Consider the following 6,000-nt stretch of genomic DNA (forward strand, 5'->3'; position numbering starts at 1 on the left):
TAGACAAACATTTAATACATCCTCCATTTTCCTACTCCTATCCATTTCCACTGTTCTCTATTTAGTTTTATTGCTTCTTTTGAGTTATAACCTTATGGTTTATAGCTGTGCCATCCTCCTTGTAGAATTTGATGTCTTTATATGTCTTATGAACTCTTTTGGGGTCTGGATTTGGACTTAGGAGTCTGACAATGCATGGAAAAATATAGGGGTTGGCCTGAACCACAAAATTCAGGTCCAGATTTTGGAAGTTCCCTTCCCTCAAAATTTTGGGAGTGGGTTTCACAACCCAAGGCTTTGATTTCACCCAACACAGATATAGGATCCAGAACAATACTGGTTCTGAATGTGGAATCAAAACTTCAGTTCACATGTTTGTATTTGGGTTTTGGTTCCAGGCCAGCTCTTTAAATGAAACCCCCTAAATAAAACCTAATGTCAGATTTGGGTGCCCAGTCCTTACTTAAACTAAACATCTATTGATCTCAAATGTGTGTTTTCCCTGAGTAAGGACTGCCAGACAAGTCCTCCTAATTTTGATAAGCTGAACAAACCAGAAAGACATTGGGATTTAAAAAAAAAATTCTGTCTCTCCTGTTCTTGAATAAGACACATATTAAACAGTGACAGTTTTATTGAATGAATAATCTAGCAGATATGAATAAATGCTAAATGGTCACTCAAGATAGCCACTAAAAAGTAGACAACAAACAAAGCTACTCATCTTACTGACAGAAGTTGCCATACGAAGCTAGGTGAAACAGGCACACCAAAACTACAATTTGCTGTATGAACAATCTCTCTCCTTAGAATCCTAGAATATCAGGGTTGGAAGGGACCTCAGGAGGTCATCTAGTCCAACCCCCTGCTCAAAGCAGGACCTAATCCCAACTAAATCATCCCAGCCAGGGCTTTGTCAAGCCTGACCTTAAAAACCTCTAAGGAAGGAGATTCTACCACTTCCCTAGGGAACCCAGTCCAGTGCTTCACCACCCTCCTAATGTAAAGGTTTTTCCTAATATCCAACCTAAACCTCCCCCACTGCAACTTGAGACCATTACTCCTTGTTTTGTCATCTGCCACTACTGAGAACAGCTGAGCTCCATCCTCTTTGGAACCCCCTTTCAGGTAGTTGAAAGCAGCTATCAAATCCCCCCTCATTCTTCTCTTCTTCAGACTAAACAATCCCAGTTCCCTCAGCCTCTCCTCATAACTCATGTGCTCCAGCCCCCTAATCATTTTTGTTGCCCTCCGCTGGACTCTTTCCAATTTTTCCACATCCTTCTTGTAGTGTGGGGCCCAAAACTGGACACAGTACTCCAGGTGAGGCCTCACCAATGTCGAATAGAGGGGAACGATCACGTCCCTCAATCTGCTGGCAATGCCCCTACTTATGCAGCCCAAAATGCCATTAGCCTTCTTGACAACAAGAGCACACTGTCGACTCATATCCAGCTTCTTGTCCACTGTAACCCCTAGGTCCTTTTCTGCAGAACTGCTGCCTAGCCATTCAGTCCCTAGTCTGTAGCAGTGCCTGGGATTCTTCCGTCCTAAGTGCAGGACTCTGCACTTGTCCTTGCTGAACCTCCTCAGGTTTCTTTTGGTCCAATCCTCTAATTTGTCTAGGTCCCTCTGTATCCTATCCCTACCCTCCAGCGTATCTACCACTCCTCAGAGTTTAGTGTCATCTGCAAACTTGCTGAGAGTGCAGTCCACACCATCCTCCAGATCATTAATGAAGATATTGAACAAAACCGGCCCCAGGACCGACCCTTTGGGACACTCCGCTTGAAACCGGCTGCCAACTAGACATGGAGCCGTTGATCACTACCCATTGAGCCCGACAATCTAGCCAGCTTTCTATCCACCTTATAGTCCATTCATCCAGCCCATACTTCTTTAACTTGCTGGCAAGAATACTGTGGGAGACCGTATCAAAAGCTTTGCTAAAGTCAAGGAATAACACATCCACTGCTTTCCCCTCATCCACAGACCCAGTTATCGCCTCATAGAAGGCAATTAGGTTAGTCAGGCATGACTTGCCCTTGGTGAATCCATGCTGACTGTTCCTGATCACTTTCCTCTCCTCTAAGTGCTTCAGAATTGATTCCTTGAGGACCTGCTCCATGATTTTTCCAGGGACTGAGGTGAGGCTGACTGGCCTGTAGTTCCCCGGATCCTCCTCCTTCCCTTTTTTAAAGATGGGCACTACATTAGCCTTTTTCCAGTCATCCAGGACCTCCCCCGATCGCCATGAGTTTTCAAAGATAATGGCCAGTGGCTCTGCAATCACATCCGCCAACTCCTTTAGCACCCTCGGATGCAGCGCATCTGGCCCCATGGACTTGTGCTCGTCCAGTTTTTCTAAATAGTCCCGAACCACTTCTTTCTCCACAGAGGGCTGGTCACCTTCTCCCCATACTGTGTGGCCCAGTGCAGCAGTCTGGGAGCTGACCTTGTTAGTGAAGACAGAGGCAAGAAAAGCATTGAGTACATTAGCTTTTTTCCACATCCTCTGTCACTAGGTTGCCTCCCTCATTCAGTAAGGGGCCCACACTTTCCTTGACTTTCTTCTTGTTGCTAACATACCTGAAGAAACCCTTCTTGTTACTCTTAACATCTCTTGCTAGCTGCAACTCCAAGTGTGATTTGGCCTTCCTGATTTCACTCCTGCATGCCTGAGCAATATTTTTGTACTCCTCCCTGGTCATTTGTCCAGTCTTCCACTTCTTGTAAGCTTCTTTTTTGCGTTTTAAGATCAGCAAAGATTTCACTGTTTAGCCAAGCTGGTCGCCTGCAAACTATACAGAGCATAAGGATAACAAGGTTCAGGACAAAGTGAAACAAGTTGAAAGCATGCAAGGAATGAGGACAAAGGAAGATGAACAGCAAGTGAAATTGCCGATAGACATGTTTCATTTCAGTAGCAGCATGTTCTCCATGTAAGAGGGGGAACCTAGCAGGTGTGATCAGGAACAAACTAAGACCATGGACCCTAATGCTCGTCACACAATCTCACCCCTACTGAGCTAGATGAAGATGCTACACTTCTCATTGAATGTGAATCTGGTCTGTGCAGATGTTCCTGAAATGAACACATCAAAATATTATGAGGAAAAGCAACAATTAAGGAGGTCAAGCAGGGTAAGACCCCTGGGGATAAATGTTCAGTGTGATGTGCAGGAATGCAATCAAGCATATCACATTATTAATAAGATGTGTTTCAAAAATCCCCTCCATCATGCTGAATTTTTTTACCTCCTGGTGTTAAGAACCAGGCTGAAATGACTTAAAAAATGGATTTGTGCTTGACCTGCTTACTAACATACAGGAAGCAGAAAAACAGCTTAAATTATGCGCTTGGAATGAAATTTATCCCTGTGCAAAGTGCCAGCCAGCATCACATAACTCCTTGAAGCCAGAGGAATTTGAAAGTGCTCAGCACTTCTAAAAATGAGGCCATCAACCTTTGTTCTGTTTTCTTATCTGTAAAATGGGTGTCATTCCTTTTTAACCTCTCAGGGGTGTTGTGTAGCTTAATGAATTGTTTGTGAAATGCTTTCAGATCCTGACATGAAAGGTACTATTAGAAATGTGAAGTATTATTAATAGAGCTTGTCAAATATTTTTCACCAAGACTTTTTTTCAACCGAAAGTGGATTTCTGACCCAAACAAAACCTTTTTACAAAAAAATTGAAATTGGATTTTTTTCCCTCAAAAAAACCCCCCAAAAAACCAAAACTGGAAACTGAAAACTGATTTTTTTTTTCAGTAAAACTATATCTTTTTTTGTTTTTGAAAACTTCTTTTAAAAATAAATACTGATTTTTTCTGAACCAAAACATAGCTTTAGAAAATAATTTGATTTGATTTTTGCATCCAAAACTAAAAAGATGATGTGAGATTTGGGGGAGAGGGCGGAATCAATTTTTAAAAAATGTATCATGGAAAAATTGGTATTTTCAACCAGCACTAATTATTAAATTGAATGCTTTTGATTAGGGCTGGTAGAAAATTATTCATTGTGAAGCTGTTTTACAGTTAAAAATTGGCTTTTTAATTGAACTATCTGCTTTCTGTGGAAAATTTGATTTCTTTTGTCAAATAATAAATGTTTCAGACTAAATATTTTGGTTTTTGATTTTTTTGCCATAAATTCAAAATTTTGAGAGAAATTTCAGTAAAAATGTTTTTTTTTTGTTTTTTCTTCCTGCAGAATATTTTGATTAAAAAAAATCATTTTCTGACCAGCTAATTTTGATTACATTGGCAATATTATTGATGGCTTGAATTAAAAAACAAAATCCTTTAACTGCATTCTAATTTTAAAAATATTATGACTTACATGAAAACAAAGGTAGTAACTACACCGTTAGGCAGCCGAAAGCTCCACCACCACAGTAAAAACAAGTGTATGGAGCATCACTGCCAGGAACATAATGGAGTATTTTTATCATTAAGGCTTATTTCTAGTAGTACATCAAAGCTCCCCATGGAGCATGGCAGCAAGGTCCGTATGGCCCGTTAGTGTGCAGCAGACTTGGGCGATGTAGACTCACACTCCAGCTTGCCACACGCTTTGTCTCCATCTAGACAAGCCCTTAGTATTTTATAAATCATTCTGCCCATATTCCTTCTCACCCTAATCTGATGCTAAAGTAGAATGTGTGGATCTGAATCCAGCACAATCAGTTTATTTCACATTGTTTTAATCAATGCCTGGGAGTTGATGTTATACGCTTGTGCATACTAATCTCATGATTCTTTCCACTGCGCAAGAGTGGTAGCAATCTGACTCCTAAGCAGGAGGAAGAGGCTAGTGGTTTAAACCAGGCGTGTTTGAAAGACTAATTAGAAGTGAAATACAAAGGTTGTTGGCTACACAGCACCAAGGTCTCAAGGCGTCAAGCCAAAAACAGGTATGAAGTTATCAGCAACCACAGTGCAAGCTTCTGCCCCAATAATGTGCCTTTACAACCTGAAAGGATCATCTGTATGGTGAGCCTGAAGGTAGGTTATTTGTCTTGTCTATTCAACTCTTGGTGCCTCTGTTGGCAGTGCTGACTGCTGACCATTGTGATGGTGCTTTGAGATCTGAACACTGGAAACTAGACTAATATGATCAACTCTTTTTACATAGACCCATGAACAACCTGCAGATTATAACTTTAAATTGCTAGTGAGCTGGGGCCCAATCTGTCTTCCATTACGGTCAGTGGGAGCTGGATCAGCTGCCTGATCTGGATTCAAACTGGAGAAAAGCTCTAAGCCATCCAGTGTCCTATGGAACTATAACCTTCTGGTCCCTATTAAGAGCTGCTCATTTCAGTCCATCCCAAGAGCTATACATAACCTGCAGAAAAATAGGATAGATGGTTCATTGTACAGAATCTAAACTATAACTATATTTCTGTATCTTGCTGATGTATTTTGCCTGTATAGTTGCACTTGATTTGTAGATATGCAGTAGTTTCTCTGACTAAAAGCGTCTCAAAATCCTCTTCTTTCCAAGAAATTGACTATTTTTACATAGAGTATAGGCAGTAGGGCACTTAAATATAAAACATTGACATTGGTCCCCAGTATCCTAGTTTGCAGAACAACATTGACAGTGTTGCTGAATTCTTTGTAGAGCTCGCACTGCAAATTCTTGCAACAGTTGCTCAGGCTTTTCGCCAATGGCATTACAGTACTAAACCACAAAAAAAGCCCAGGGTTACATTCTCTGCTGGTGTGACCCATTGACTTTCATAGTTATGCTAGCAAAGAATTTGGTCCCGTTATCAAATTATATTTAAGATGTGTCTTAAAACTATGAAAGGTGTAAAAATCAAAGCAAAAGATGAATCTCCCTCTTAATTACTCTCCTTAGTGTCTAGGCATTGTGCTGCACTGAAGACCTCAGACATACCAAAGCTCAGTGGGATTTTAATCTGAACACTAAAGGCGAGATTTTCAAAGACATCTAAGGGATTTCAATACCCAATTCTCATGGGGTA

This window comes from Emys orbicularis, chromosome 6, assembly GCF_028017835.1.
Source record: "Emys orbicularis isolate rEmyOrb1 chromosome 6, rEmyOrb1.hap1, whole genome shotgun sequence".
In the NCBI taxonomy this organism is placed as follows: domain Eukaryota; kingdom Metazoa; phylum Chordata; order Testudines; family Emydidae; genus Emys; species Emys orbicularis.